This window comes from Cheilinus undulatus, linkage group 5 (assembly GCF_018320785.1).
Source record: "Cheilinus undulatus linkage group 5, ASM1832078v1, whole genome shotgun sequence".
NCBI lineage: Eukaryota > Metazoa > Chordata > Actinopteri > Labriformes > Labridae > Cheilinus > Cheilinus undulatus.
Window position 1 is genome coordinate 22,808,409 of NC_054869.1, and position 23,197 is coordinate 22,831,605.

Genomic DNA, 23,197 nt, shown 5'->3' on the forward strand with positions numbered 1-23,197 from the left:
GAGGAAGGGGGGAGGAATGGAGGGGAGTCCTGAACAGTCATCTTAATCGATTCCATCCTTCCAATTTTGCAGGATTAGCCCACTTCCTCTCAGGGTTCTTTTATTGAGGAGCGGCCAGTGGGAGTCAGGACTCGAATCAATAGAAAAAAAGAACAGTCTCCAGTCCTCCTTTTGCCCTCCCCTCTCACTGACCCTCTCTCTCCCTGACCCTCCTCTCTCCCTCTCTCACTCTCTTTTCCTCCACCTGTTAAACCCTTTGATTGAAAGACTACCACAGCCACTGACTCGAGGTCCATAATGAGGATGTTTGAACATAATAGCCTCCTTTCTGTCCTTGGAGGGGGAAGGAGGGGGGAGAAGCAAGTGTTGGATTTCCAACCGCTGTGCAGCTCTTGGCTTCAATAAGGCGATTGTTCGTCCAGGCCTAGAAGGGGTGCACAGAGGCAGACAGTGGGTCTGGCTGCAGAAGTGGGCACACACTCAGGTCACCATGCAGAGCAGGCCCCTGTGATTGATTGTTTTGTGGCCCAGTTTGTGCCAACATGGAGTGGGTTTGTGGGTAAGGTGACCTGGGCTCTCTATAGGGGGCCGAATACCAGAATACACCCCTGAAAGAGCCAGAGAGTGAGAGCAGAGGACGGGGATTACCTGGCAGTGAGGTAGAGGTGAGCTGTGTCATTTGCATCTGCTGTCCTTTAGACAGAAGTGTGTGCATGTGTGTGGGGATGAGAAAGACCCTGCATGCAGATGCCGAGTGGCTGCACAGTTCATTGATGCGACTCCCATTAAAAATCCCTCATACCCTCAATAAAAAAGGACTTAACTGGCTCTACCATCAGCTGGAAGCGTTCAGATCGGCTCGCCAGACAATCAATTTCCCCCAAGCGCACAGAGCTTAGCGGGAGAAACGGGAGGCGGGGAGCGGGATGTTTCCATTATCACAGCCCCGCTCTGTGTCTGGGCTCAGGGGGGTTGGGAGGGGATGAGGGTGAGGTACTGTAGAGCTTGGAGTGCAGGGGGGAGAGAAAGGAGGGAGGTGGGGAAAGGCAGACAAGTGGAGAAGAGAGAGGGAGAGAGGCAGAAAGGCAGACAGAGAAGCTGGCTTTTCAAAAAGCCATTGACCGCCTGCCCTTAAAAATATCATATTGGATTAGCCTCACAGAGACGGCCTTTTGATATTTTTTTCTCTGGCTGTAGAATTAAAAGGAGTGCGGAGCATTACTTGAATTATAAATCATAGCCACTTGCTTTCTCTGCGCCCAAATTCCACGCATATGTGGCTGCACTCTCCAGCGCCAGCCCCTGTCATTTTTAATTAAATCCCCCCTTATGGGTGACATTTGTAGCTTCCCCCCTCTCCTTCGTCCTCCCCTCCTCATCTCTCTACCGCTGCCCTAGATGGAGACATGAAAGGCAGAGACGGCAGCAGAGCCAGGGCCTCTCATCCTGCTGTGCCCCAGAGAGAAGGCACCCATCCAGACAGATGAGAGAGAAAGGCCCTGCAAGGGGAGAGGGGTGAATAGATGCCACTGACCCTGGCCACCCTCGGGCAGCGGCGTCCTCCCTCGCTGTCCGTCCCTCTTCTTGATCATCCTCCTCCTGTTGGTCCAGGCAGCAAAGGCAGAGCGTAAAAGCCCTGCTCCAGGAGGGGAGAAGGAGGTGATCTGGTCCAGTGATAAGTAACACCGAGATGGCTGGACAGGAGGCCATGCTGCCCCCACCACCACAACCACCCTGCCTCCTCCCTGGCCCAGACAGCAATTACTCTGCCACATGTCAGCTCGAGACTAACAGGTCCAGAATCCTTGAATTCACTGCTTGATGAGGAGATATCTGCCGGGCTATATCCCCAAATAATATCTTTACAGATTTCAGCACATTTTCATTTGTTCATTCATTACTTCATGGTTACATTTGTGCCAGGAATGACATTTTCTGAGAATGCAATTGTCAAACTAGGAGAATGCTGCGCCACTCATTCAGGCCCATTACAGGTTCTCATGTCATTACCACACAGCTCACCATTACTCCCATATCTCTGTAATTGGATCAGACTTTGGGCTAAACATAGGTGTTCCCACTTTTTCAAACCCCAACAGGGCTTAGTACATAAAATATGCACACACGCACAGAGTGCTGGCATCCTATGTTATCTCATAGCAGCTGTTTTCCTCTGATATCATGCTCAGGGAGACGGTTCAGTTGCTTTTATTGTGTTGTATTCCTAAGTGGAAGTCATACAAACATATGATATCTAACCATTACTCTCATTCACCTCTTGATACTGAAACTCTGAAGGGCTTTTAAGCCATACTTTGATATTAAACATCACATTTTTATCAACTCATCAGACTCTGGTAAACTGCAGCTAATGCTAACGTTAAACCACTTCCTAGCTAACATTTTGTCAAAACTAGGAACTTGCCACATAGTGTGGAATAAAATTGGCACCTGTGTATATATTTTAATCAAACCAGTGCTCTGTAAGGTTTGTTAAATAAACTGTGTTGTTAAATCCAGGAATGTGACCAGCAAGCAGAAAAGCTGTTAAAAAGCACCACTTTTCTGGTCCATGTTACTGTGTATCCCTGTACATGTTGCACACCATTTGCAGCACATAACAAATGGCATCATGTAACACAACTGGACCATCACATAAGCTTTCGGTAGTTTTCTAGCTAATGGTCATATTGGCTAGTATGTAACTGAACGATAACAGTTGTTTCTGTGGTAGCAAAGTTGATCAAATCTGTTGTTTTGACTTGGTAGGAGATGAGATTTTTCTCCAAATTTTTAGGTAAAAAACCTTGTCAGTTCCTTTTAGTAATACAAAGCATCTAAATTAACCCTATTTTTGCAGTATCTTACAGTTAAGTGACTTTAAAATCCCTGTTCAGTGATAATAAAATCTGTATTTTAGGTTGGTTGTATGACAGGCTACTGTGCCATGAACCACCAGGCCCAGCTTCAAAATCAGGAAAAATGAGGCTGCTCTTGGATGCTGGGCCTGTCGATTTAATGAGCCAAAACCGCATCCACTCAGGAGAAGTATCCTCTCATTTATGAGCTGTCTCTGTTGTTAAGTTGCTGCTGAAAACACTCCATTTCCTTATGTGTCTCTTCAAAATAAAAGTCATCAATGATGATTAGCTTTGGAGGATTTTATTGCGATAGTCTATGCAGGAACAGAGTGTGTCTATCATCAAGTTTGGGATTAAATTTACTGTTTTCTGGCACAAATCTCACTGTTATGATACTTTTGATGACCCCTTGGCCACTGTGGCTGAGAGATTTGGGAAATTTACCTCACAGTGAACAAAAACAGCATGTAGCTGGCTGTTAACTTTTAATGAAGGCTGTGACATCAGCTAACAACAGACTGTACTGAGATGAACTGCTCTGTGATTTTATATCATAGTAGAGTCAGGCGGTCCCTATATTTGCCCTGCCCAAATAAAACCAAGCCAGGAAAGAGGGAAACAACTTTCAAACGGTCTAAATCCAAAATTCAGTCACAAATAGATTCAGTGTTTTGACATGTTTACAGCAACCTTATTCCAACATATCTAGTGTGTTAAGACACAAAATTTGGATTTCACTTTACAGGGACTTTAAAAATTTAGCCCAACAGACATTGTTAGCATTTGAGCCTTATGCCAAAGGAAATGACTAGCCTACCTTTTGATACATTTAAATGACTTGAGTAACCCTCAAAGAGACGATACAATGTGTATCTATGAGTAGGAAAAACCAAACTCAGAGACCAGCTTTTACCAAGTTAATTGCAGAGTTAATTATCTCCAGTCGCTTGGTGTACAGGTTCAAAATTAGTCTCTAAATGTGACTTGTAACAGAAATGTGTGCCTACATGCACACACACTAGCACACCTGCAGCTGTAACCCTCTGTGACACCACCCAGGAGGCCTGCGGTGCCAATCAGCCAGGCACAGATGAAAAGTTCCCAGAAGGCCTTATATCCCGGGTTCATGCTGTGTCAGGCCTGGTTCAGCCCTCCTCCAGCTTGATGGACAGAGACAACCTGGCCATGTCACACAGAGCCTCAGGACATGACACAGAGGTTCACCTGGGGATTGTAGTTTTCCTAATAGCCCTGTGCCTGTGCCGGCAGAGCTGCCAGAGCCATTAGTCTGCTTTGCTTTTAGCAGCTTCTCCTCCTATAAGCCACCCTTCCTGTGAGGGGGAATACGCTCAGGTAATGACCTCCAGCCACCTCTCCTCCACTGTTGTCTGAACCGCTGTGAGACATAACAGGGGAATTAGCCGGCCATATCAAATTGCAGCAGGTTACTCTGCCGTCTGTTATGTAGGAGGGAAAAAACTGGGGGCAGCTGAATATTTAAAAGTGGTCACCAGAAGCAGCAGAAATAACAACCTTTTCCCTGATTGCCTCAGTACCCTGGAGGTGGGGGGGCAGAAAGTGGAACCAGGGAAAAGAGCAGATACTGCATGAGTGAGGGAGAGAGAATCTGCATGCACTTGACCTTTTCCTACTGATTGAACCACCTTGTTTCTAACTCCCATTTGGAATTCCACAGAGTGCCCACAGAGACTGTCATTATTCCTCTGTCTGCAGCAGGGAAGCAGAGGTCAGGAGGTATTTTTCATAGTGAAAGGTGATTGACAGCTATTCATGGCCTACCTCCTCCTAGGTGCCTGCTTATGCTGTCTAATTTTGGGGATCGCTGGGTCTGCACAGCCACATGAGAAGTGTCATCACACTTTCATCATGCGCTATATTGGAATATCCAGAGCATTAATAGAGTTTGACTGTATTTCAGAGGGACAGCCTGGTGATATTGGTTGTATTCGTCTTACCTCATATGACAGGCTCCTCTGTCATGTTGGTGGCTCAGCGCTGGCACACACAGGATCATTTCCGGCTGCTGGCGTCCCACAGCGCCATGCCTTCCCTCTGCCCTCTGCCTTCTGCTGTGAGCACGGGGGGGCGAGCAATCTTATTGCCTCAGGAGGTTGAGCTTGAGGAAGAGGGGCTCTGCCTCACTTTTTTTTTTGGTCACAGCAGGACTTGGGTTGAAAAACAGGTTTCTGCTTCCAAAGCCTCCGAGCTGGCATTTGGGCATCCCAGGTGCAAGGCAGTGACACCCTCTGTCTTCGCCTGCCAGAGTGAGGGGGCAGGCGGGTGCGTTGGTGGGGTGCAAGTGAGGGGTACGTAGAGTGTCCACAGTCCCTTGCTGTCCCACAGGAAATGACACGCGGCCTGTGCCATCTCAGAGCCGAGCCTCAAGCAGGCTGACGATGAGAGGCGGTCAGGAGGTGCTGCACGTTCCTGGCATGGTGATAATGTTTCTGAGTGCTCTCTTCATCTAAAACTAGGGAAAACTGTAGTTCTGAGTCCAAAATTGTGATTCTCAATGTGTGTTTCAGCTCTTTCAGCCAGATTTCATACCTTTAATTACTCTATTTCTTCCCAGCTCCCTTCTTTATTAAAAAATAAGTCCTTTTGAAACTTAACACCTCACACACAGTTTTTTTTCTTGTAAATTAGGTCTTCCTAGCTCTATCTGTGAAATTTCTAGTGTCAGTTTCAACCTTTCTCAAATCTTTTAAATGATTATAAATCACAAAAGTTGAATATTATTCTGTTTTACACAGAAAAAACTTTTTGAATTCCCAGTATAAAACATTTCAGTTTATTTTAAACTCTCAATTTTAACTCTATTCTGAGTGAGTTAATTGACAATGTAAGTCCATCTCTGTAGAGATCATTGATCTGAGCTCTGCCCAGTGCCATTTCAACTCTAGAGGTGGAGTTTTCCCAGCATGCTCTTGGGCAGAGTGTTTAGATATATTTAGATGTTGCTGGTTGTACAGTAATCACTGTTGGGATTCCTTTGCTCATGTTTCGAGGTTGGTGCACGTGCCACTTTTTTTTTTTTTTTTACAATGTTTTGGTTATGTTTTTATTGTCATTTTGTGTTGTAGAAATGAGGTTCAAACACTTCTGTGAACGGGAGCATCTCTTCTTTCACTTCCGCCCTCACTTGCCACCCCACGTGATTCACAGCTGGAGTTACAGGGCCAATAGGCGAGCAATATACACCTCTCACTGTACGCCCTTGGATGAATCCCTTTGTCCATTAACTTTTGCCAACCAATTGACACTCTGGATTTACTAAGGCCCTCCCTACCACAGTTTTTGCTGAAGAAGTAAGGCAAAAGACCAGAGCGAGAGGAGAGAATAAGACCTGTTGACCTGTTTTCTGCACTTGCTTATTATTTTATTCAAAAATACACTGCTTTTGTGAAGCCAAGACTTATGTTAACCTTTTTCAAGCACTAAAACAGTTCGTCCACATGAGTGAAGGAAGAGATTGAAGATTCATCAAAGATCAGTTTTCAAAATTCAGCATTTGGGTTAAAATAACTCTTTACACAGGGCCCCAGTATCCATAAAGGCTCGGATTGCCCTGAGAATGTTGATATAAAAACACTTGGATTTTGTGTTATTTCCAAGTATCTTAAAAAGGTGAATTTAAAATTAATGTAAAATTGGAGGAAATCCCCTTAGATCTCCTTGCTCCATCTTTGTCAAAAGTCACCTGACTTTGTCATAGTGTTTCTGTGTGAGGTGACAATCATTATCAAGTTGAAAAAATGCTCCACAGTGTGTTAATAATTCAAATGAAAATAACACAAATTTACACCCAAAATGAAAGGAAATAACACAATACGGGTTTAAAAGTACTCTTTAATGTGTAAAAAACCAAATTAATTAAATGTGTTAATTACAAATTAACACAATAAGTGAGTTAAGATATTAAAACTTTCCAAAGTTTAAATTCAACTTAAAAAAAGTGATACATTTAACACTTACAGTTGAATTAACATTGAGGATTTGGTTTTGAGGGTCGATGGTTGCAAAACGAATTTAAACATTTGAAGAAATGTAGAAAACAAATGAAATCTACAATAGTATAGTTATGGTTTATGTCAGTCATGAACTAGCATGTTTTTTTTTTTCAGTCCACTTTAGTGCAAGGGGTTTGAGGGAAAAGCATGGGAGTGAAAACTGACCACAGCAAAATGCTGAAATTAACGCTCCTGTGGGATGTTTTACTTCACTTTCTGTGGTTTTCTTGTTCAGCATATTCTCTTCTTCTCATGCTTTGGTCATTTTAGGCTTGAGAAATAGTAAATTGCATTCGCTTGGTCATAGCTTTGGGGCTAGGGTTTGTTGTTTTGCTGACCTCTGGCTTCCATCTCCATCTCTGTTTCCTGGATTCTTTGAGCAGATTTTTAAGAACCAATTTACAGCTTCCCCGAACACTAGCCTGTTGAAAAAGCAGTCTAACAGATGGATGAAAAGTGATGTATTAATTAAGAAAAATTACACAGTTCAGCTTCAAGCTAAACTTAAAATAAAATTTAAAAAAAGCTCCTCTTTTAAATCCTTGCCCCTGCATATTTACTGACATCTTTTTTCTAAGTTGCACCCTCTCCTCTCCTCTCCTCTCTTCTCCTCTCCTCTCCTCTCCTCTCCTCTCCTCTCCTCTCGTTGGCATGTATACTGTAGCTGCCTGCCTTGTTGTCTGTGCAGTGTTAAATATTAATTGGGAATCAGTGGAGGACTTGTCTCCTAAATGATAGAACAGAAGGGCCCAGGCTTGCCTCGGGCAGCCTGCAGGCGCCTTTCTTCTTCCATTTACCTGCAGGCCTGCGCACCAGCACTTCCTCTGGTCTGACAGGCCTGCTCAGGCGCCTCTAGCCTCCCCTCATCTCTCCCCTCATCTCTCCCCCACTCTCTCTGCCTTTCTTCCTCCTCCTCTGCTCTCTGCTCTGGTTCCTTTTCTTATCTCTGAATGCGTTTACAATCTCTACCTCTGAGGTCCTTTACTCCAAACCTCTGTGTGCGTTTGTGTTGTTGTCCATTTGAGTTTGTGCATGACTTGCTCTCGGCTGTACATGCAGCCCTTTGAGAAAACGGTGTCACAGCGTGGCATATTCTCTTAAAGACAGGACAGGGAGGGTGAGGCATGAATGTTTCAGGTCAGGATTTGAGCTTTCTGTATTTCTGTGTGTCCTGCACTGCTCTCTGCATCATCACTGATGCTTTAATCTCTGTCTCTTGGTGTTTTTCCCAAACCAGCCTCACAGCTTCTTTTTCCTGTGAGCCGTCTTTTGTTCCTGTCTATCAGCCGTGTCATCTGGAGAGGTGTACCGAGACAAAACAACGGGCACCGGCTGTTTCTGGCAGCACTGGCTGGCTTTAACTTGTAGATGACCCTTCTGGACCGACATATTTAAGCTGCAGAGTTTTGTTTTGGAAATGGAACCAGTCCAACCTGTTGTTGTGTTTTGCCTCTGTGTGTTTTTGAGCTGGAGCACAGCTTTCCACAGGGTTCAGCAAGGGTGTTTTCAGCAGTAGCTGAATTTAAAATGGAAAAGCCTAGAGAGGGAGCAGAGGGCAGCAGAGAGAGGAGGGGAAGTAACTGGACGAGAGTAGCGGGGGTGGGTGCGGGGGTGACTTTGATGCCATAGGAATGAGTTCACAGGCTCGTGAGCACAGGCCTAATCGCACATGACAATATCGGCTGGTGTGCCAGTCGCAATGCATAACCGCCCCGCTGCTTGTGCTGACTCGGGGTATTTGCTGATAAAGCTCTGCTTTCTAGACCATGCTGTATGCACAATGAGGGTGGCCCAGGCAGGCCTGAGGGCTGGATCATCACAGGCAGCCTACAAACTGGGGAGCCAGATCCCCCCATCCACACCGAGCATGGACTCCGCTAAGCCCTTTGGCCAGACTTGATTATTAAACAGAGAGCAGTTTGTGATGAATAAAGTTATTTTTTACATTTATTATCTATCATGCTGCCCATAAATTATTGCAAAGGAAAGCTGCTGGTAGAACTAGTGCTGAAACAAGGTCATGGCTCTGTGCACAGTCTGAAATATTCAGGCAGGTTCATATTTTTCTATTGAATGTCTTTTTTGGCTGTCATGGGAACAAACATGGAGGTCGCTCTTTTTGTCTGGTGGTTTTGTTTCTGGAGTGCATCGTGTGGTGTGAGGTAAACATGTTGCCCCAGTTTCTGTGTTTGTTTGGTGCACGGGCGTCCCACAAAAGGCCCGACATGGCTGCTGGCCTGCATTCCTCTGTGGCTCAAAGAGGACACAAACTACACACTGGTGTTGATGCTGCTGGACGCTCCGCTCCATCATTGGAGGTTAACACGTGCAGCCATCTCCAGGGATCCCATGTTTGTTATCTGGCAATTTTTTGCATTTATTGCTCTAATTGACAGGGACATGGCATGTTTAAAACACTTCTAAAAGCTACCAGGAAATCTGTAGTCGACTGGCATGCAAGATTTAAAATAAAAAGCATTATGCATGCGTGCTATGACTTTCTGAGCCAAATAAAAAGTCAAGCCTGTTACAATATCTGTTTGTTTTTGTCTTTTAAAATGCTTTCTTCCCAAGGGTTAGTGCTGATAGTAATGTTTAATTCAAAGGCAATAGGTCTGCTCTGGTGCTGTCAGTGGTGTTAATGGGGCAGGAATGCAGGACGAGCGCTTTCCCACGCTGTTAGTTTTCTTCTGCCGGCCGCGTTTGAGACGAGGCTCTGGGCCGGCGAGGCTCTGCTAATGCAGCCAGAGTGCAGACAAATGGAAAGTGACACTTGTGTGTGTAGAATGGTATTTGTGGTGACGCTTTGACTACAGATAATAAAGTGTTCGCCCTGAGGTGATTTTGCCCGGCGAGCACCCCAGATGAAACTCACTTACTCAGAGAGGAAAGCGGAAGAGACAGAGAGGGGAGAAGAAGAGACAAGGAGGGGGGGGGGAGACATCAATGGAGGGATGGGGAGGCGGATAGGAGGTATAAAGGGGAAGAGAAGGGGGGTTGTAAAGACGAGGATTGAGGGACGAAGCAAGGAAAGAGAAAAGAAAATGTACAGAGAAGGTGAAAGGGATGAAGACTAGAGAAAGCAGCGAAACATCAAGAGGCATTCACAGAGGGAAAAAAGTATTTGTAATTTAAGTGCTTTATGGATTAGAGCATGCATAAGTCAGGGATTAACCTCGCTTTAATGTGTCACATTTATTCACCTGTTTTGAAGGAGGACAAAAGGTATTTTGAGGAGTATTTTTAGATTCATACATACAATAAATGTTTAGCATTAGAGAAGTGAAATGTTAAAGTCCCTGTAAAGTGAAATCCAAACTTTGTGTCTTAAATCTCTAGATATGTTGGAATAGGATTGCTGTAAATGTGAAAACACAGAGATCTCTGTGTGACTGTATTTGGATTTAGACCATTTGAAGGTTGTTCACCTCTTTCCTGGCTCGCTTTAATTTGGGCAGGGAAAATATAGGAGCCCATTTCATCACCAGTACCTTTGGGGATTTACCCCAACCCCCTGACTCTACAATAACATAAAATCACAGAGCATTTCATCTCAGTACAGTCTGTTGTTAGCTGATGTCACAGCCTTCATTGAAAGTTAACAGCCAGCTACATGCTGTTTTTGTTCATTGTGAAATAATTTCCCAAATCTATCAGCCACAGTGGCCAAGGGGTCATCAAAAGTATCATAGCGGTGAGATTTGTGCCAGAAAACAGTAAATTTAATCCTCAGCTTCTGTCTCTCTACTCTGGCGCAGAGCCAGGCAGCTGCGCTCTAATCAGAAATGTTTTCAAAATTTGAGAGGATATTTCTCGTGAGTGGATGTGGCTTCAGCTCATTCAACTGACAGACCCACACCATCCTAGCGTAGATATTACTGCCTTATTTTACATTATTTTGAAGTTTATTTGTATAACCTTAGAGATTGTTTTCATGACTGACAATTAGTCTGGTGATTCATCACACTGTGGCCTGTCAGACAACAAAACTAAAATACAGCTTTTTCTGTGACTTTACAGGGACTTTAAGTATCCCAAGATGTGATTCAATTCTGATTCTGGGGGTCCTGACTTGTTCAGAATCTATTTCGATCCAAAACACATTCCCTGTTTGTTATAAAGAGGTGATTATTTCCGCATCTACTCCAGTCTGTTGCGCATTAAGGGGCTGTATTATTTCTTAGCATTAAAAGCTTAATAAAATGTTCTCAGAAAAAAATGTTTTTAGAATATTAGTAGTTTTTTTTTTTTAAATCAGCTGATTACAATAAAAGCAAAGAAAACAGACATTTGTTCTTGGATTGCAAAATTGTCTTAATGAATAAAATGTGTGGGTTTAAGCAGGATTTATCAGAAACTTGTCAGTGGAAAAAAAAATCATAAATCAAAAGCCTTCACTGATGATGCTGTAGGAGAGCAGGTGTTATGTTTTAACATGTGACCGTGTTAACTGATGATTTTTCAGCTGAAAGTGTCAGTGGTTGTTCTAGTTACAACATTGTTAAAACGGGTAAAAATTTTCTGTTATGTCTAAGATATTCTTAGGAGATGTGAATTTGATGAAAAATTAAACAAAGGGGCTCTTTAAGTTTTTGATATCGGTTATTAACCCAGACACATTCTTATAGTCACCAGTTAATACGTTCACACGTTCAACCAGAACACCAGTCATTGATGTAAAATCAACCAAACGATAGACCCTTTTATTTTTGTTGTCCGGTGCGGTCAGCAGTTGTTTGCTGATACTCACTTTGGCTGAACGCGTCTGTATGATGTTACATTATTTAAGCATAGCGCAGTAAGAAGATACGTCAGGCTTCCTCTTACCTGGGATTGTATAATCCATAGTGTGTCTTAAATTTTTGTTTTTGGGAAAACAGGACATCCTGAGTAACTCAAGGCTTCATCAACAGCTCAGGCAGTACTTAAGTGTGTCAGACACAGCTCTGTATCATTACTGACACTAAGAGCTAGCGCTGCTAATGCTAACAGCACAGCTAACAAGCCACACACCTCCTGCAGCATCAGTCTGGGACAGCGCAGGGAGGAAAATGCCTCAGTTGAAAATACACTACATGTACTAAAGTACGCTAAAAAATATCAGTTCTTGGGAATTTTGGATTGATTCAGAATCGTAGACATTGATATAGGGGTGAGCATGGGGTAAAATGTAACGCTAGCCTTTTAGGGTGTTTAACATTGCTGAGTGGAATATGTTTCTGGTCATGTGACCACAACACTAGCAGGGTACTATTTTTCATCAGTTTTAGGTGGAGAACTGGTGGAGATTTCTGGAGAAGTGTATTTTCACCCATAAAAGTACATTTCTTTTGCATACTTGTTTTTCTAAGCGCTGAGTTGAAAAAAAAACATCCAGTGTTCATTTGTTGTATAGGTGTAATTTGCTGTTTTAACAATATGATCAATGTAACTCAAATATTTTTTAAATTATTGAGCCAAATACAAAAACTGTTAGGTTGTACCCCACTCTCCTCTATGCGATTCTGACCTGAATGAAATTTTCCCCTCTACCTCTATTTAGCATTGTTCTAAAGAGAAAGGATGTCAAATACAACTAAAAAATGAAATATTTGAATCTACTGTTGTTAGCAGGATGTGTTAGTTCTCTTTGTAAGTGTCTGCCAGGCCATGTGACCAGAGGGGTCCTTCAGGATCAATCAATTCTCTGTAATTTCCCCGACAGCCCATAAAAGCCAGGTCTGTCTGGAAGGAGCACAAGGTTGCCACATCAAACCAGCTAATTAATTTTCATGGCTGATTCAGTAACATCTGGCTTCAGAGATAAATTCTAACGAGAAAATGTAAACATGACAGTGTCCTGGCGGTGTAATATTTCACATGTCTAGGGAGGAAAGCTTTATAAAAGAAACCCAATTAGCAGTTTTTGATCTTAATGTGCACCAACATGGTAAACACATATATGAAACTATAAATGATTCTCTCAGATGAGAAAAACTGATCTGGTTTATTTTTCATGTGGACCCGTGGACTTTATCTGTGTTTCAGTGAACCGCATTAACCACACACGTGCCACTCCTCACTGCAGCCTCACTAAATGACCTCATGCTGCAGTCTGTGTGAGGAGGAAGCCACAATTAGGCTCTCCATTTAGAATTTCTTCCATCTGCTTGTGCAGGAAATAGATAGATTAAATCTTAGATTAGATTTAGTTTAATGAAATCAAAGATTAGATTTGGGAGTTTTTTCCAAGTTTTTTCCCCCCTTAAAATCTCTTTTAATGATTAAATCCATTTTTGACATAGAGCCATGTCTGCGTGCCTGTGAAGGATCAGTGTGCAGATTGCTTTAACATTCTCATTATCCTCTTTGCTATTTGTGAAACATGCTGGAAGGTTTAAAGCTCAAGATGATTGCAGTATGGCAAACCTTGTTGAAAAGTGTTGTACAAGCACTCATTTTACTAACCGACTTATTCAATGAAATATTTTGCAGTTTAGCATTGCACATTTAAAGTAAAACTTTGTCATGGAAATATGAAAGATGTTAAATGCAGAATTTTAAATAGAAATAAGTAATAACTTTGAGAAAACTGACAGGAGTTTGGAAAAGACCACATTTTCTTTTCTACTGTCTTACAATATGCATTAGTTTGATGATTATGATGACACAAGCAGCCGCACATTCAGACGGCTCTATCCTCTGAGAAATCACTGCAGTTTGATTTCTATCTTTGTAATTATAGATAGCAAAGGCCTGCCAAATAATTGCCTTGATTTTTTTCTCTGTTGTGCACAGAAAATCAACCTTGAGATGAACAGAGGAAGATGAGTGTTCCTAAAAATGTCTCTTCTGATATCAGCCGAGCAGCAGGGTTTCCTTCCCCGTCACGTGCACTTGAATTGATTAGCACTCCGACTGAGGGCACATTCAACATGTCTGCCCCCTGCAAGGCTGCTCTACCCTGTTGATCACTGGCTCATACATGTGCTTCCTCTGCTCCCTCGCTCCTCAGGAAGCTCCTGTGGGGCTCCGAGGCTTTGATTGACTGGCGGCCGAGTCCACAGGACGCCTCTATTATTATCATCTCTACCTCTACGCAGGGGCAGGGGGGCTACGTCCAGGGGGTCTGGCCCACAGCCCCTGCTTTGTGTGCCCAATAGTCAATTAGAGGCAGCGCACTGCCGGAGACGAGTGGGATGCAGGGTTAATTGCAGAGGACCAAACAGCTGGCTCTATCAGGGCCCATTGTGTTTGCAGCAGTTGTCACGGCAATTGAGGCCTGGCTGTAATCGCTGACTAATCAGCCCTGTGCCAGATGACACCTCCATTAGCACAAGGCAGGTATTGTTCAGGACGGGGAGCTGCCTCTGGCTTTCCCCAGCCTGCCTGTCCTTTTACAGCAAGCTAACGGCGTTGGGGAGAGGATGTCATAGACCCTGATCCTATCTGCTGAGAGCCGAACAATAGCCGCAGGGTCAAGGGTTTCTCCGTGAATAAAGCTGTTTGAATTTTTCATTTTGAGGCTGCAACACACTCGACAAGTCAAACTTTTTCCATGCCAAGCATTTCTTCCATGAAAAATTGAGTACTGTTTCAGCCATGAATTATTAATCTCAATAACTTCATTACAATCAGCTCAAAGTGGCCATTAATTTTGGAATGTGGACTGTGTAGAGAAAGGTGTCCTGCTGGTTCAGAGGTACAAAACACAAGCAACATCAATTCTTAGTCCAGTCTACTGCAGTAGATGGCTGTCTACTGAAAAGTCTGGTTCTGCTCCAGGATTTCTGCCTCTTTAAGGGTGTTTTGTATTTGTCAGTGTTGCCAAGTGTATCTTCATGGTAGACTAATGTTAAATTACACATTTTAACAAGGGCTGTCGAAAGAAGGTATTGATTTCAATGAATTAACTACCCAAAAATAATAACTCATCCAAAATTTAGTGCAAATTAATTCCACTCCAGTGTCACTAACTTGGTAAACTTGATGAAACACGTGCCAACACGTGATTTTTTTTATTATTTTACCCCTTTAAGAGATTAACAACATCAGGGATTGATTAATAAGACAGCCTGCCTCCATCTCTCCTCCTCCCCAGCCTGTGTGCCTCTATTGAGCATGCATACACAAGGACGTGTGCTGAGTTATGATCAGACTTTGATTACATCTGTTGCTGTGCCACCTGCCCCGTCTAATACAAATGCATACCTGACATTGTTTCAGAAACTTGTGAAAAGTTCTAATGCTGTTCAGAAGCAAGTTTTTGTTTTTTTTTCCAAATGCTTCATTACATCATTGACAAAAGCATTCCCTGCATACTTGTGCACCATAATCTGATTCATGTGGAAAAAAAGTAGTGGCTGGATGTAACTCAAGTTCTATAAGCATCTGTATAGCTACCTAAAACATCAACACTGATGAGAAGGGACAGAGGGAGGGAGGAAGCACTGTATATGTGGCAGTTTTGGGGCTGGGTGGAGAACTGAAACCTGATCAGATTAATTTTACTAGTCTGATCAGTTTTACTTTGATTCTCAATAAAATGAAAGAAGAGTATTTAACTCAAATTCCATTCAATTCGAAAAACTTTATTTGTCTCCAGGGGGCCAATTCAAAGCAGCAGCATTCCAAAAAGCAAAGCACATCTAAGATGCCTAAAAAAGATCACAATTGGAAATATAAACACTATATTAAGAAAAGTTGTCAAACAATAAATACAGCAGATGTTTTCTGTATACAACAATGAACACTGTAGACAGACAATATAGGTCTCACACATTAACAGTTACATCATTTGGATATATCAGTGTTATTTGAGTGAAAATTGAAGCCAAGAATTGTTGTAGTGCAAAGAAAGAAAGATTTCAACTGGAAATACATGTACACTATATTGCCAAAAGTATTCACTCACCCATCCAAATAATTGAAATCAGGTATTCCGATCACTTCCATGGCCACAGGTGTATAAAATCAAGCACCGAGGCATGCAGACTGTTTCTACAAGCATTTGTGAAAGAATGGGCTGCTCTCAGGAGCTCAGTGAATTCCGGCATGCTACTGTGATAGGATGCCACCTGTGCAACAAGTCCAGATGTAAAATTTCCTTGCTCCTAAATATTCCACAGTCAACTGTCAGCGGTATTGTAATAAAGTGGAAGCAACTGGAAGTGAAGTGGCCTTCAGATTAGCCCAAGAACACTGTGAGAGAGCTTCATTGAATGGGTTTACGTGGTTGAGCAGCTGCATCCAAGCCAGACATCACCAAGTGCAATGCAAAACGTCAGATGCAGTGGTGTAAAGCACACCGCCACTGGACTCTAGAGCAGTGGAGACGCGTTCTCTGGATTTACAAATCACGCTTCTCCATCTGGCAATCTGATGGATGAGTCTGGGTTTGGTGGTTGCCAGGAGAACAGTACTTGTCTGACTGCAGTTTGGTGGAGGGGGGATTATGGTGTGGGGTTGTTTTTCAGGAGCTGGGCTTGGCCCCTTAGTTCCAGTTAAAGGAACTCTGAATGCTTCAGCATACCAAGAGATTTTGGACAATTCCATGCTCCCAACTTTGTGGGAACAGTTTGGGGATGGTCCCTTCCTGTTCCAACATGACTTTGCACCAGTGCACAAAGCAAGGTCCATAAAGACATGGATGAGGGAGTTTGGTGTGGATGAACTTGACTGGCCTGCACAGAGTCCTGAGTTCAACCTGACAGAACACCTTTAGGATGAATTAGAGCAGAGACTGAGAGCCAGGCCTTCTCATCCAACATCAGTGTGTGTCCTCAAAAATGTGCTTGTGGAAGAATGGTCAAAAATAAATACCCATAAACAAACTCCTAAACCTTGTGGAAAGCCTTTCCAGAAGAGTTGAAGTTGTTATAGCTGCAAAAGGTGGACCGACATCATATTAAACCCTAAGGATTAAGAATGGGATGTCACTTAAATTCAGTCAAGGCAGGTGATTGAGTATTTTTGGCAATATAGTGTACAAAGTCATTTAAGATGGACGAATATTAATTAAACAAAGTGGTAGTCAAATAAAATCAAATAGAAACCTCTGTTTGAAATTAGTAAAATATAAACAGAGGTTTATGAAGAGGTCTGGGTAAGTTAAGTATATTAGTGCAAAAGAGGTAAAGTTACAGCAGTGACTGTTGAATGTTATCAGAGTAACTCTGACTGTTAAATAACATCAAAGTAACTCTGTGACTGTTGAATGACCATCAGAGTAACTCTTTGGCTGTTAAATGACCATCAAAGTAACTCTGTGACTGTTAAAAGATCATCAGATTAACTCTGTGACTGTTGAATTGCCATCAGAGTAACTCTGTGACTGTTGAATGACCATCAGAGTAACTCTGTGACTGCTGAATGGCCATCAGATTAACTCTGTGACTGTTGAATGACCATCAGTGTTAACTCTGTGACTGTTGAATGACCATCAGAGTAACTCTGTGACTGTTAAATGACCATCAGAGTAACTCTGTGACTGTTAAATGACCATCAGAGTAACTCTGTGACTGTTGAATGACCATCAGACTAACTCTGTGACTGTTGAATGACCATCAGAGTAACTCTGTGGCTGTTAAATGACCATCAGAGTAACTCTGTGACTGTTGAATGACCATCAGAGTAACTCTGTGACTGTTAAAAGATCATCAGAGTAACTCTGTGACTGTTGAATGACCATCAGAGTAACTCTGTGACTGCTGAATGGCCATCAGATTAACTCTGTGACTGTTGAATGACCATCAGTGTTAACTCTGTGACTGTTGAATGACCATCAGAGTAACTCTGTGACTGTTGAAAGACCATCAGAGTAACTCTGTGACTGTTAAATGTCATCAGAGTAACTTTGTGACTGTTGAATGACCATCAGAGTAACTCTGTGGCTGTTGAATGGCCACCCAAGTAACTCTGTGACTGTTGAATGACCATCAGAGTAACTTTGACTGTTGAATGACCATCAGAGTAACTCTGTGACTGTTGAATGACCATCAGAGTAACTCTGTGACTGTTAAATGTCATCAGAGTAACTTTGTGACTGTTGAATGACCATCAGAGTAACTCTGTGGCTGTTGAATGGCCACCCGAGTAATTCTGTGACTGTTGAATGGCCATCAGAGTAACTCTGTGACTGTTGAATATCCATCAGAGTAACTCTGTGACTGTTGAATGGCCATCAGAGTAACTCTGTGACTGTTGAATGGCCATCAGTGTAACTCTGTGACTGTTGAGTGGTCTGATTCTACGATAAAATGGAAACTAAATATTAACAACTTTTTGAGTTTGAGTCCACATGTAAGGCTAAATTAGTCAAAGTATTCCAGATTAAAACAGTGCACAAGCAGTAAATCATTACCCGAGTAATTACGGCCATATTGAGTACTCACATACTTGCACTATCTTGACTTAGCTGTGTCTGAAAGAGTCCTGGTGACTGTCCCGGCACTGGGCCAGAGCTGACCCCATGTTTTATCTCTGTGCTAGCCTCTGCTCCTGCTGTTTGTCCTAACTTCATTGGTTAGGAGTGTGCGGTGTGAACTGCATGCACTGTGTTCCATGAAGACCTAATTGCTCTTACACCAAATGGTCCTCTCCCTTCATTTAAGCAGGCCCATTTCTTCCCACTGCTCACCAGTATACACGGTCAGAGGGGATCAAAGTGTATGTGATAAGTAGGGATGGCAGCTTGTAGGAGAGAGTGAGAAAACGTCCAGGGTTTTTTGATGTGTGGCAGCGCTTTCTCCACTAATAAGAAGAAACTTCTCCAGCCTGCCCATAATTTTAGAACACTTGGAACACTAATAAATGGGAGCAAGGGCATTTCAGGCAGTTCTCTTCGACTTTTTCCTCTGCTTATTCATTTAAACCTCTAATTAAAATGCAAAGCATTCTCATGGTCCTCTGGATTTGGTGCTGCTCTCTCGCACAGCCTCTGACTCCCTATCTCCTCTCCCTTTTTCTCTCCACCCCCCCCCCCACACTCCCCTTCTTCCTTTCCCTTTCCACCTCACCTAACTCCCTGCTCTCATACTCTCTCTGTCTGCCTCTGCTTCTTGTGATCAACACAATTTGACCTCTCACTTGGAAGAAGTGCACAGAATTTAATGGATTTTTTACAGTCTAATCTAACCAGTTCCCTCTTTATTGCTGTTTTGTACCCAGTGGACCTCATCTTTACCAGCCCCCCCAACCCAACCTCCCCCACCTCCTCCACCCTCACACCAAGAAAATTAGTTCATCAGAATTCAAAATGTACTGCTAGCTAATTAAAGGAGTGTTAATTGAGTGTTCAGAATTGGGTACCCCCTTCACCAAATGCACTAAGATACACACACAGTAACACACACGCAATCACAGTGACAGCACGGGGTACACCAAGGACGTCGCACTCGGGGAGTTTCATGCCAATCAAAAATGGAGAGAAAGGAGAGTGCCCATCCTCCAAGTGAAATGGGATTTCTAGATCATATCAGGGCCTATTGCGGCTCAGTCCGGCTCCGTGCTGCCATGTTATCCTATCCCAGCCTCTGCTATCTCTGTCTGCCCGCTGGAGAGTGTAACAGTGCACAGATAGAGTCTCTCACTGCGTGCATGGTGCTAATGAGGGGTGGCATTTAGAGATGTGCTGCTCTGACACATGGGCATTGTGTGCCAGGCACTGGGTGATTAAGGACGAAGGTCAGCCCATTAATTGCCTCCCTGCCATCTCCGCTCCCTGGCGCGTGATCTCTCAGAACTAATGCATGTGTTTGCCTCAGCTTTTATCTCATCTCCAATGCAGTTCAATCATATGCTTGGTTTATTTACATTCCTTTCATGTGAAAGTTTTTTTTCCCCTCTTATTGTAAAAGCAGAGCTAGCTAGCTCTGGTTTCCCTGTGCGTGTGCTTCTAGCTGTTGTGAGTGCACATAGCCTCTCCTGCTCTCAGGAAGGGAAAAAGCATATTCTTCCATCCCCAGGGGAAATAATTAATCCTTACAAGGCTGTCGCATGTCGAAATGAAGCGAGTGTGAAGCATTTAGCCCAGGAGGCATTGCAGGCTGTCGCCCGCACAGGCACCTGTTGTTGTCCCTGCCCTACATTTCATGAGAGAGCGCTGAGCAGAGGATAACAACATGCTCCACTGATGCCAAATGAGACACACAACTGCACTTGCAGGTTTTGGTGTGAGTGTCTTTGCTTATTTCTTTATTGTGTTATCGTGCATTTTGTTTGCATGCTGCACAGCGTGCACAGGTGCAGGAAACCCCCTACCTTACGAGGAGGTGAGGGCTCATACAAAAAGGCAGCTCTGGCTGCCTTGGAGGCTGTTTATCAGGCAGCACCATCTGTATGCTGCTGCTCAGAGCTGTGATCTACTGCAGTCTCAACCAATAAGTCACAGAGCTCTCGCCTAAAAAGAGACTCTTTCCTTTAACCTCCATGTCCACACTTATAGACTTAGTGCTTTGGAGAAGAGAGATGTGGAGACCCTGCACATCAAACACACAGTGTGTATCACACTGAGTGAAATTACACCCTGCTTTGTGGCCATACTTACTGTAATCAAGTTTGCTGTAAAATTTATACCATGGAACTTTTTAAAGAGGGAGCTGGAATCAGAAGCATCCAGATGCTCATTTGCCTCCTCCTCCTCTTTTTCCTTTATGCCCATGGCTTCTAATAACCGGAAGCCTTTGTGGAGCTGAGATGGGTTTTGTAGGCCTGAAAGGCCTCTAATCCCTGTGGCCTGTGAAGTGTGAAACCCTTTGATGCCAGGTTGGTGTGCCAAAGGCTCTGCCTATTGACAAACAAGGGCCAAGCTGGGAAAAAGACGGAGAGGCGAGGGCTTTCTCGTCTCTCTCAGAAGAAATGCAGGCTCAGGCATGGAAAATATGGACTCAGTCAGAGAGAAGGAATAGAATTAGCCACCCTTTAATGAATTTCCTGGCTGTTTTCATAGGTTTTTTCCTCATGTGGCAGTAATTAGGTGGAATGATGGGCAGATTGCAGCTGGGGGCTCATAGGGGCGGCAGGGCACAGGCCCTTGATATGCCTGAAAGCCAAGTATCTTCCCTCATTTAGACCATGTGATGATCAAAGACTGCCTTTTTTTGCCCTCATGTAAAGAAGATCAGAAAAAATGCCGCCATTCCATTTGCATGTGGATCAGCAATGTGCTTTGAAATGAGCGTGTTTTTCTCTTCTGAGCAAATGAAATAAGTCTTCTGTCAGTTTTTCACTGCTAGTCAGAACATCAAAGCAAATGGCACTGCTGTCACCAGGGAGGCTCAGCTCTGCCTCAGTAAGGTTAGTTAGATTTAGATAGACTGGACTGGCACTCTCAGCCTCACCCATTATTATGGCAGCAGGTTTCCTCGCTCTGATTAAAACCAAGTTATTATATCCAAGCTATTTTACATATTTTAATTTTAATTTGACGTATATTGTGTCTGATTTAGAACACATGTTGTCTGCTGAATGAAGCACACTGTGGATGAGATTTCATTAAATTTGGCTCTGGATATTCAGTCTCTGCCCTCTGCTGCTAAATTCCCAATTTATTTCTGTTATGATATGGATCTTGTAGATTTAATCATTTTCACAGTTGGAGACCCAAAGGGTTGTTGAAATGAACTCCCCATGCTATCTGTAATGGGAGCACAGAAATGAGAATTGTGACTACTTGGCTGAGGAGTCTTTTTAAAATGATTTTGCAATCGGGGAGGAAATGGAGTGAGTCCTAGTCACAGCCTGCACCCTGCACGCTCCTCGAGGTTGCCAGGACATTTGCTGACGGCACAGTTATGGCAGTTAATTTTTGTGCATTTTGTTAGCTTTTGCATAAAAATGTCATTTTTGAAGGGGTTGCAAGTCATTGGTGGCAGCTGATATATTGCTTGTAAATTGAGTTCTTTTCCCAACCCCCCACCCTTTTTGTTACACTGAGCTAAGTAGCCATGAAATTGCCTGAATAATGTCGTTTAAATCCAATCTCACCGCGGCCCCTCACCTCCATGCCCAGCCCTCAAACAATGACACATGGTGGGCTTTTGAGAAATTGCCATTTTCCTGTTTGCCACCCCGATTCACAATGGCCGAGCCTTGGCTCATTGAGCGAAGGCCAATGCTAGTCTCACTTGCCACATTCTCTGCTGAATTGAATTTTGGGCATTGAATTGGTTTCATATAGCAAACAGCATACAGAATTTACATTTAAATTAAATGCATCATCTTTAGACCTGCCTTTGTCTGTTGTATGCAAAAATATCACGTGATAAGAATCTACATGAACACAAAAGAATGTCTTTACTGCTTTTTGATCATCATAGTGGTGACTGACCAAACAGCTGTCATGTCCTCTGCTTGATATGTTGAAGTGGAATTTTACAAGTCAGTTAGATGTTTTTAACAAGGCTCGCCAACAGAATTGGATTGGCAGGGACCCTGAGAAACCCAATGAATGGGCTCTCCTCAGTTGTGATTTATTGATAGTACCTATGCATGAGTTTGAACATTAGCATTGATGCTAGAGTCCTGGTGAACAGTTTCCTCATTTTGGAACTGAAAAGCGTGTCAAGCTGTTATTGGGTTCTCATGTCCAAGTTATTCATTCATTATTTTGCTATTTTTCACCCCTTTCACTGTTTTAGCCACCCATTTTGCCCCCTTTTGTCATTTTTAACAGCTTTTCACCATGTTTACCACACATTTTTGCCACTGTAAGCAAATTGTTTCAATACATTTTTGCCACTTTTTTAACAGCTTTTCATAACTTTTGCCACTTTTTTAACTTTCTTAACCAATATTTGCTGCTTTTCTACCCTTTGTTGCCCTACATCACTTATTTTTGCCACTTTTTAACCAATTTTCATCAGTTATTTCTGCCAATTTTTGCCACTTTAAACCCATTTTTGCCATTTTTTATTAGTTTTATTGCCATTTTAACCCCCTACTTTTGTCACTTTTAGCCAAATTATTGCCTGTTTTTGCCTTTCTTTTGCAATTATTGAATTATTTTCCCCCCTCAAAGTTATTTTCCAGTATCCCGACGTTTGTGCTCATCATGGCTTAGCTATGAAGTCTGACATTACATTACTTTGGTTTAGTTCAGCGTGCCCATCCACACTGATATTATTAGCAAACTTGTTTTAAGAAACTGGGTAATATTGTGCTGCTTGATAGATACAATTTAGTGTTTGTTTCGTTGATAGGAGTGTTTATTATTCATGTTAAATGTAAATATGGTTTTCACAGATTAACTTTACAATTAACAATGATTTTGCCGACCTTCATGGGCCCTATTTGACTGGGCCCCAGAAAGCTTTCCCCTTTATCCCT

General features: G+C 42.9%; 1 protein-coding gene across 1 annotated transcript in view; it reads left to right on the top strand.

The window, feature by feature from the left end:
* fam222a (family with sequence similarity 222 member A) overlaps positions 1-23,197 on the top strand; it is a 63,014-nt gene that overhangs the window by 34,338 nt on the left and 5,479 nt on the right. The gene's annotated exons all lie outside the window — the stretch shown is intronic.